Below are 11,030 nucleotides of genomic sequence, written 5' to 3'. Positions count from 1 at the left end.
CAGGCTCCGGTCCTCAGGGCAGGCACGTGGCTCACTACCCTGGTCCCCAGGACTGGACCGACCCAGACAAGGGCAGGGCCAGAATCCAGCACCCAATCCTGTCTTGGGCTGAGATATTTCTAGTCCTTTTCAGGCCACCCATCAGCCATGGCAATAATCAGGACTTGTTGGAAGCACCAGATTTTCTCCAGAAGCAGCCCAGGTCTGTTTCACGTAAAGTCTGAATTTCTTTCCCACATTGAGAAGGCGCTATACTGAGAATTGGTTAGTTTGTAAAGTGACTAAGAGACCACCTAGGTCAGGGGTCAGTAACTTTTTCCATAAAGGGCCAAATAGTAATTATTTTAGGCTTGGCAGGCCATACGATCTCTGTTGCAACTACTCAACTCTGCTGTTGAGTCTGAAAGCAGCCATAGACAGCATGTAAACAAGTGAGTGTGGCTGTGTTCCAATAAAACTTTATTTATGGACACAAACCGGGATTTCATATAATTTTCATAAATATTATAATATACATTATTACAAATTATAATTATGTATTGTTAAATTATACTATGAAATAATAAAATATTTTATGTCATGAAATAGTATTCTTTTGTTTTTAACCATTTAAAAATGTAAAATCCATTCTTAGCTTGCTGGCTGCACATAAACAGATGGCAGACCAGACTTGTTGGTCTGTGGGCTGTCATTTGTTAAGCCCTGATGTAGCCGAACCTTCTCATCTCTTTTACTGAGAATTAAACTGAGGACCAGAGAGGTGAATTAATTCACCCAAAGTCACACAGCAAGTTGATGACAGAGGCCAATTAGAACCCCAAATGTACCAAAGAGTAGAATACTCTAATGTGCAAGAACAGTGTACTCAGGAACCATTTGAAAGGCCAAAGACAGAGAACCAGAGCTTATATTCAATGCCATATGGATACATAATGACAATAGACAGCTTGACTGCAGTGCCCGTTTCCTAGTAACCACAGTCTCTCTGATGAAAGATTGTTCCCTCTTGTTATTTATAACTTATTTCCCAATTGGGAGGGTGAGTGAGTGGTTTATATTTAGTTACAAGAGCCAGGGAAATCCTGATCTACCATCTTAGGATAGACACAAACCTTATAGCCACAGCTGCCAGGAGATGGGAGAAAGCAAAGAAAGCTGCAATGTACAGTGTTGTCCCTGTTACCAACAACAAGGGTCACATATAGCAATTACTGACTGCCTGACACAAATAACAGATGGTGTGAGGGGAGACGGGAGGAAAGGGATGCATTCCTATTTATGCTCTACGGAAGCAGTCATTATGAAAAACCTCTCTGCACCTTGTTCATTACTGGGAGCATCTGTTAATTTTGTCTGCCTTTTGACTTTGTTAGCATAACTTTGCTTCTGGCTCCTAGAATTATTATTCATTCCTGAGAATGAATTCTGCTGTCTCTGAAGGGGCTTTCTTGGTTCCATTGAAAATTAGATGATCTAAAGTCCAGGAAGAGAGCCCAAAGCATTAAAAACCATGAACAGCCTATAAAAAGAAAAGAGTTCATGGGCCTGAGTCAAGAGATTCCAGGTGGAGTTGGGTAGAATTGACAAATTAAGCCAAAATCAGAGAAGGTATGCACTGAAGGGGTTATCTGGAGATTAGCTAGTGTTGTCCAACCCCTTATTTTACTTCTACAGGCTCAGAGAGGGCGAGTGACTTTCATAAGATCACACAGCAGCTTAAGTGCATTCATATCTCTTTACTTGCTGCCCTGTGACCTTTCTGTTGCCTGAGCAGCTGCTAAAACAAGGCAGAAAATATCTCAAAGCAGGCAGATGTGAAGCGCCAACATGATGAATAGATGCAGAGCCTTCACTTCCTTCCATGCACAAATGTAAAGAGACAATTATGTGTCATTACACAATATAGGAAAGTAGTCAAAAAGCAACATTTGTTAAAAGAGTAAGGAAGACAAACCCTAAAACAATAACCCATCCGCATTTGTGTGGTGCTTTTTAGTTAACAGAGACCTTGCAACCCCCTGAGTTGTTTTGTAACAACTCTAAGAGGTTGACAGTGCAGGAAATGTCCCTATTTTGAAGAGAAACTGCTAAAAGTCATAAATACCTGCTATGTTCCACTGTTCTGAATGCTTCTTAGGTATTAATTAATAAATCCTCATAGTGATCCAATGATGTGGTTAAAATTATTATCCCCATTTTTCAAGGGTAGAAACTAAAGCGCAGAAAAGTGAAATGATTGGTCCAAGATCACTGCCAGTATCTAGATATGGTGGACACACCCTAGGTTGACCCCCCAACTAGTCATTGTTCTGTGTCATAACCTCCCTTTGAGTGTTGGCAGGACTTGTGACTTGCTTCTTATCAACAAAATCTGGGATAAAGAAGGATATTACACAATGATAAAGGGGTCAATTCTCCAAGAACACATAGTAATTCTTAAAATGTATGTGCCTACCAACAGAGCATCAAACTTCATGAGGCAAAAACTGATAGAACTGCAAGGAGAAAATAGATGAATCCACTATCATAGTGAGAGACTTCAACACCCTCTCCCAGAAATGGGCGGATCCAGCAGGTGGAAAAATCAGTAAGGACATAGTTCAATTCAACAATGCCATCAATCAACTGGATATAATTGACATATAGAATATTTCATCCCACTAGTAGCATAATATATATTCTTCTCAAGCTCACACGGAACATTCACCAAGATAGAACACATTCTGGGCCATAAAACACACCTAACATACTATAAGATGTTAGGTTGGTGCCCACATCCTGGGCCATGAAACACATCTACCCGGTTCACTAGTTGAACTCTTAGAGTTGTTACAAAACCTAACAAATTTAAAAGAATAGAAATTATGCAATGTCTATTCTTAGACTACAATGGAATTAAACTAGGAATCAATAATAGAAAGATAAAGGGGAAATCCCCAAATATGTGGAGACTAAACAACACACTTCTAAATAGCACATGGGTCGAAGGAGAAATCTCAAGATAAAAGTTAAAATATTTTAAACTAAAAGAAAATAAATCACAACTTATCAAAATTTGTGGAATGCAGCAAAAGCAGTTTTTAGAGGGAAATTTATAGCATTGAATGCATATATTAGTAAAGAAGATCTAAAATCAATCATCTAAATTTCCACCTTAGGAAACTAGAAAAAGAAGAGTAAATTCAATCCAAAGTAAGGCAAAGAAAATAAATAATAAAAATTAGAGCAGATATCAATAAAATTAAGAACAGGAAATCAATAGAGAAAATCTATGAAACCAAAAGCTGGTTCTTTGAAAAGATCAATAAAATCAATATAGCTCTAGCCAGGCTAAGGAAAAAAGAGAGAGCATGACTAATATCAGAAATTAAAGAGGGGGAGAGACCTTCAAGATGGCAGACGAGTAAGACGTGGAGATCACCTTCCTCCCCACAAATACATCAAAAATACATCTACATATGGAACAACTCCTACAGAACACCTACTGAACGCTGGCAGAAGACCTCAGACTTCCCAAAAGGCAAGAAACTCCCCACGTACCTGGGTAGGGCAAAAGAAAAAAGAAAAAACAGAGACAAAAAACAGGGATGGGACCTGCACCTCTGGGAGGGAGCTGTGAAGGAGGAAAAGTTTCCACACACTAGGAAGCCAGGGGGAGACAGGGGGGTGACAGGGGTGGGGGGAGTTTTGAAGCCACGGAGGAGAGCGCAGCAACAGGGGTGCAGAGGGCAAAGTGGAGAGATTCCCGCACAGAGGAGTGGTGCCACCCAGCACTCACCAGCCTGAGAGGCTTGTCTGCTCACCCGCCAGGGCGGGCGGGGCTGGGAGCTGAGGCTTGGGCTTCGGAGGTCAGATCCCAGGGAGAGGACTGGGGTTGGCTGCATGAACACAGCCTGAAGGGGGCTAGTGCACCACAGCTAAGTGGGAGGGAGTCCGAGAAAAAGTCTGGAACTGCCTAAGAGGCAAGAGACCATTGTTTCGGGGTGCACGAGGAGAGGGGATTCAGAGCACCACCTAAATGAGCTCCAGAGACGGGCACAAGCCGCGGCTATCAACGCGGACCCCAGAGACAGGCATGAGATGCTAAGGCTGCTGCTGCAGCCACCAAGAAGCCTGTGTGCAAGCACAGGTCACTATCCATACCTCCCCTCCCGGGAGCCTGTGCAGCCCACCACTGCCACGGTCCCGTGATCCAGGGAAAACCTCCCCAGGAGAACACATGGTGTGCCTCAGGCTGGTGCAATGTCATGCCAGCCTCTGCCACAACAGGCTTGCCCCGCATTCCATACCCCTCCCTCCCAGGGCCTGAGTGAGCCAGAGCCCCCGAATCAGCTGCTCCTTTAACCCCTTCCTGTCTGGGCGGGGAACAGATGTCCTCAGGCGACCTACACGCAGAGGCGGGGCCAAATCCAAAGGTGAACCACAGGAGCTATGCAAACAAAGAAGAGAAAAGGAAATCTCTCCGAGCAGCCTCAGGAGCAGCGCATTAAATCTCCACAATCAACTTGATGTACCTGCATCTGTGGAATACCTGAATAGACAACGAATCATACCAAAAACTGAGGTGGTGGAGCAACGATATATATATTTTCTTACTTTTTCTCTTGTGAGTATGTATGTGTATGCTTCTTTGTGTGATTTTGTCTGTTTAGCTTTGCTTTTAACGTTTGTCCTAGGGTTCTGTCTGTCCGTTTTTTTTCATGGTTTTTGTTTTGTTTTTGTATAGATTTTAGTGCCTGTTATCATTGGTGGATTTGTTTTTTGGCTTGGTTACTCTCTTCTTTCTTTCTTTCTTTTTTTATTACTTTTTAATTTTTAATATATTTTTAACAACTTTATTTTATTTTATTTATTTATTTATTTTCTTTCTTTCTTTCTCTTTTTCTTCCTTTTCTTCTGAGTCATGTGGCTGACAGGGTCTTGGTGCTCTGGCCAGGTGTCAGGAGCCAAGTTCGGGACATTGGACCACCAGAGACCTCCCAGCTTCCACATAATATCAAATGGCAAAAGCTCTCCCAAAGATCTCCATCTCAACGCTAATACCCAGCTCCGCTCAACGACCAGAAAGCTACAGTGATGGATACCCTATGCCAAACAACCAGCAAGACAGGAACACAACCCCACCCATTAGTAGAGAGCCTGCCAAAAATAATAAAAAGGTCACAGACGCCCCAAAACACACCACCGGATGCGGTCCTGCCCACCAGAAAGACAATATCCAGTTTCATCCACCAGAACACAGGAACCAGTCCCCTCCACCAGGAAGCCTACACAACACAATGAACCAACCTTAGCCACTGGGGGCAGACACCACTAACAACGGGAACTACGAACCTGCAGCCTGCGAAAAGGAGACCCCAAACACAGTAAGTTAAGCAAAATGAGAAGACAGAGAAACACACAGCAGGTGAGGAAGCAACGTAAAAACTCACCAGACCAAAAAAATGAAGAGGAAATAGGCAGTCTACCTGGAAAAGAATTCAGAGTAATAGTAGTAAAGATGATCCAAAATCTTGGAAATAGAATGGAGAAAATACAAGAAACGTTTAACAAGGACCTAGAAGACCTAAAGAGCAAACAAACAGAGATGAACAACACAATAACTGAAATTAAAAATTCTCTAGAAGAAATCAATAGCAAAATAACTGAGGCAGAAGAACGGATAAGTGACCTGGAAGATAAAATCGTGGAAATAACTACCACAGAGCAGAATAAAGAAAAAAGAATGAAAAGAATTGAGGACAGTCTCAGAGACCTCTGGGACAACATTAAACACACCAACATTCGAATTATAGGGGTCCTAAAGAAGAAGAGAAAAATAAAGGGACTGAGAAAATATTTGAAGAGATTATAGTTTAAAACTTCCCTAATATGGGAAAGGAAATAGTCAGTCAAGTCCAGAAAGCAGAGAGACTCCCATACAGGATAAATCCAAGGAGAAACATGCCAAGACACATATTAATCAAACTATCAAAAATTAAATACAAAGAAAAAATATTAAAAGCAGCAAGGGAAAAGCAACAAATAAAATACAAGGGAATACCCATAAGGTTAAGAGCTGATCTTTCAGCAGAAACTCTGCAAGGCAGAAGGGAGTGGCAGGACATATTTAAAGTGATGAAAGAGAAAAACCTAAAACCAAGATTACTCTACCCAGCAAGGATCTCATTCAGATTTGACGGAGAAATTAAAAACTTTACAGACAAACAAAAGCTAAGAGAATTCAGCACCACCAAACCAGCTTTACAAGAAATGCTAAAGGAAATTCTCTAGGCAGGAAACACAAGAGAAGGAAAAGACCTACAATAACAAACCCAAAACAATTGAGAAAATGGTAATAGGAACATACATATTGAAAATTACCTTAAATGTAAATGGATTAAATGCTCCAACCAAAAGACATAGACTGGCTGAATGGATACAAAAACAAGACCCATATATATGCTGTCTACAAGAGACCCACTTCAGACCTAAGCACCCATACAGACTGAAAGTGAGGGGATGGAAAAAGATACTCCATACAAATGGAAATCAAAAGAAAGTTGGAGTAGCAATATTCATATCAGACAAAATAGACTTTAAAATAAAGACTATTACAAGAGACAAAGAAGGACACTACATAATGATCTAATGATCAAGGGATCAATCCAAGAAGAAGATATAACAATTATAAATATTTATGCACCCAACATAGGAACACCTCAATACATAAGGCAAATACTAACAGCCATAAAAGGGGAAATAGACAGTAACACAATAACAGTAGGGGACTTTAACACCCCACTTTCACCAATGGACAGATCGTCCAAAATGAAAATAAATAAGGAAACACAAGCTTTAAATGATACCTTAAACAAGATGCACTTAACTGATATATACAGGACATTCCATCCAAAAACAACAGAATACACTTTCTTCTCAAGTGCTCGTGGAACTTTCTCCAGGATAGATCATATCTTGGGTCACAAATCAAGTCTTGGTAAATTTAAGAAAATTGAAATCATATCAAGTATCTTTTCCGACCACAACGCTATGAGACTAGATATCAATTACAGGAAAAAATCTGTAAAAAATACAAACACGTGGAGGCGAAAGAATACACTACTAAATAACCAAGAGATCACTGAAGAAATCAAAGAGGAAATCAACATATACGTAGAAACGAATGACAATGAAAACACGATGACAAAAAAGTTATGGAATGCAGCAAAAGCAGTTCTAAGAGGGAAGTTTATAGTAATACAATCCTACCTCAGGAAACAAGAAACATCTCAAATAAACAACTAACCTTACACCTAAAGCAATTAAAGAAAGAAAAACAAAACAACCCCAAAGTTAGCAGGAGGAAAGAAATGATAAAGATCAGATCAGAAATAAATGAAAAAGAAATGAAGGAAACAATAGCAAAGCTCAATAAAACTAAAAGCTCGTTCTTTGAGAAGATAAACAAAATTGAAAATCATTAGCCAGACACATCAAGAAAAAAAGGGAGAAGACTCAAATCAATAGAATTAGAAATTAAAAAGGAGAAGTAACAACTGACACTGCAGAAATACAAAGGATCATGAGAGATTACTACAAGCAAGTATATGCTAATAAAATGGACAACATGGAAGAAATGGACAAATTTTTAGAAAAGCACAACTTTCCAAGACTGAACCAGGAAGAAATAAAATATAAACAGACCATTCACAAGCACTGAAATTGAGACTGTGATTAAAAATCTTCCAACAAACAAAAGCCCAGGACCGGATGGCTTCACAGACGAATTCTATCAAACATTTAGAGAAGAGCTAACACCTATCCTTCTCAAACTCTTCCAAAATATAGCAGAAGGTGGAACACTCCCAAACTCATTCTATGAGGCCACCATCACCCTGATATCAAAACCAGACAAAGATGTCACAAAGAAAGAAAACTACAGGCCAATATCACTGATCAACATAGATGCAAAAATCCTCAACAAAATACTAGCAAACAGAATCCAACAGCACATTAAAAGAATCATACACCACGATCAAGTGGGGTTTATCCCAGGAATGCAAGGATTCTTCAATATACGCAAATCAATCAATGTGATACACCATATTAACAAATTGAAGGAGGAAAAACCATATGATCTTCTCAATAGATGCAGAAAAAGCTTTTGACAAAATTCAACACCCATTTATGATAAAAACCCTGCAGAAAGTAGGCATAGAGGGACTTACTTCAACATAATAAAGGCCATATATGACAAACCCACAGCCAACATCGTTCTCAATGGTGAAAAACTGAAACCATTTCCTCTAAGAGCAGGAACAAGACAATGTTGTCCACTCTCTCCACTATTATTCAACATAGTTTTGGAAGTTTTAGCCACAGCAATCAGAGAAGAAAAAGAAATAAAAGGAATCCAAATCGGAAAAGGAGAAGTAAAGCTGTCACTGTTTGCAGATGACATGATACTATACATAGAGAATCCTAAAGATGGTACCAGAAAACTACTAGAGCTAATCAATGAATTTGGTAAAGTAGCAGGATACAAAATTAATGCACAGAAATCTCTTGCATTCCTATACACTAATGATGACAAATCTGAAAGAGAAATTAAGGAAAGAATACCATTTACCACTGCAACAAAAAGAATAAAATATCTAGGAATAAACCTACCTAAGGAGACAAAAGACCTGTATGCAGAAAACTATAAGACACTGATGAAAGAAATTAAAGATGATTCAAACAGATGGAGAGATATACCATGTTCTTGGATAGGAAGAATCAACATTGTGAAAATGACTATAGTACCCAAAGCAATCTACAGATTCAGTGCAATCCCTATCAAACCATCAAAGGCATTTTTCACAGAACTAGAACAAAAAATTTCACAATTTGTATGGAAACACAAAAGACCCTGAATAGCCAAAGCAATCTTGAGAAAGAAAAATGGAACTGGAAGAATCAGGCTCCCAGACCTCAGACTATACTACAAAGCTATAGTCTGTAGTATAGTAATCAAGACAATATGGTACTGGCACAAAAACAAATATAGATGAATGGAATGGGTAGAAAGCCCAGAGATAAACCCACGCACATATGGTCACCTTATTTTTGATAAAGGAGGCAAGAATATACGATGGAAAAAAGACAGCCTCTTCAATAAGTGGTGCTGGGAAAACTGAACAGCTATATGTAAAAGAATGAAATTAGAACACTCCCTAACACCATACACAAAAATAAACTCAAAATGGATTAAAGACCTCAAAGTAAGGCCAGACACTAGAAAACACTTAGAGAAAAACATAGGCAGAACACTCTATGACATAAATCACAGCAAGATCCTTTTTGACACACCTCCTAGAGAAATGGAAATAAAAACAAAAATAAACTAATGGGACCTAATGAAACTTAAAAGCTTTTGCACAGCAAAGGAAACCATAAACAAGATGAAAAGACAACCCTCAGAATGGGAGAAAATATTTGCAAATGAAGCAACTGACAAAGGATTAATCTCCAAAACATACAAGCAACTCATGCAGCTCAATATCAAAAAAACAAACAACCCAATCCAAAAGTGGGCAGAAGACCTAAACAGACATTTCTCCAAAGAAAATATACAGATTGCCAACAAACACATGAAAAGATGCTCCACATCACTAATCATTAGAGAAATGCAAATCAAAACTACAATGAGGTATCACCTCACACCAGTCAGAATGGCCATCATCAAAAAATCTACAAATAATAAATGCTGGAGAGGGTGTGGAGAAAAGGGAACCCTCTTGCACTGTTGGTGGGAATGTAAATTGATACAGCTACTATGGAGAACAGTATGGAGGTTCCTTAAAAAATTAAAAATAGAACTACCATATGACCCAGCAATCCCAATACTGGGCATATACCCTGAGAAAACCATAATTCAAAAACAGTCATCTACCACAATGTTCATTGCAGTTCTATTCACAATAGCCAGGACATGGAAGCAACCTAAGTGTCCATCGACAGATGAATGGATAAAGAAGATGTGGCACATATATGCAATGGAATATTACTCAGCCATAAAAAGAAAAGAAATTGAGTTATTTGTAGTAAGGTGGTTGGATCTAGAGTCTGTCATACAGAGTGAAGTAAGTCAGAAAGAGAAAAACAAATACCGTATGCTAACACATATATATGGAATCTAAAAAATAAATAAATAAATAAATAGGTTCTGAAGAACCTAGGGGCAGGACAGGAATAAAGATGCAGATGTAGAGAATGGACTTGAGGACATGAGGAGGGGGAAGGGTAAGCTGGGATGAAGTGATAGAGTGGCATGGATATATATACACTATGAAATGTGAAGTAGATAGCTAGTGGGAAGCAGCTGCATAGAACAGGGAGATCAGCTTGGTGCTTTGTGACCACCTAGAGGGGTGGGATAGACAGGGTGTGAGGGAGAAGCAAGAGGGAGGAAATATGGGGATATATGTATATGTATAGCTGATTCACTTTGTTACAAAGCAGAAACTAACGCACCATTGTAAAGCAATTATACTCCAATAAAGATGTTAAATAAAAAAAAAGAAGTGAGTAGATAATGTATAATAGCTAAGGGCTTTTAAAATTCTGCTTGGTTACTTTTTACATATGATGATATAAGCCATATATAATAATTAACATAAATCAAAATTTAAAAAAAAAGAAATTAAAGAGGGGACATCACTACAGATCTCATGGACATTAAAAGGATAATAAAGGAATACTATAAACAACTCTATGCTCACAAATTTGATAACTTAAATAAAATTGACCAATTCCTTGAAAGACACAACTCACACAAGAAAGAGACCATCTGAAAAAGCCAACAGACTATGGCAAAGGTGGTGGGCTATCACTCTCATCATTATGTTACCTCATATGGCAAAGGTGAAGGAATTTTGCAGATGTAATTAAGGTCCCTAATCAGTTTGACTTCCAATTAATCAAAAGGGAGATATTTCTGGGTGGACCTGGTCTAATCAAGTGAGTCCTTTATAAGAGAGCTTAGGCTTTTCCCAAGATCAGGGACT

This window comes from Balaenoptera physalus, assembly GCF_965194825.1.
Source record: "Balaenoptera physalus genome assembly, chromosome: 4".
Taxonomy (NCBI): domain Eukaryota; kingdom Metazoa; phylum Chordata; class Mammalia; order Artiodactyla; family Balaenopteridae; genus Balaenoptera; species Balaenoptera physalus.
The sequence above is the reverse complement of the archived record's forward strand: the minus strand, read 5'-3'. Positions refer to the sequence as shown.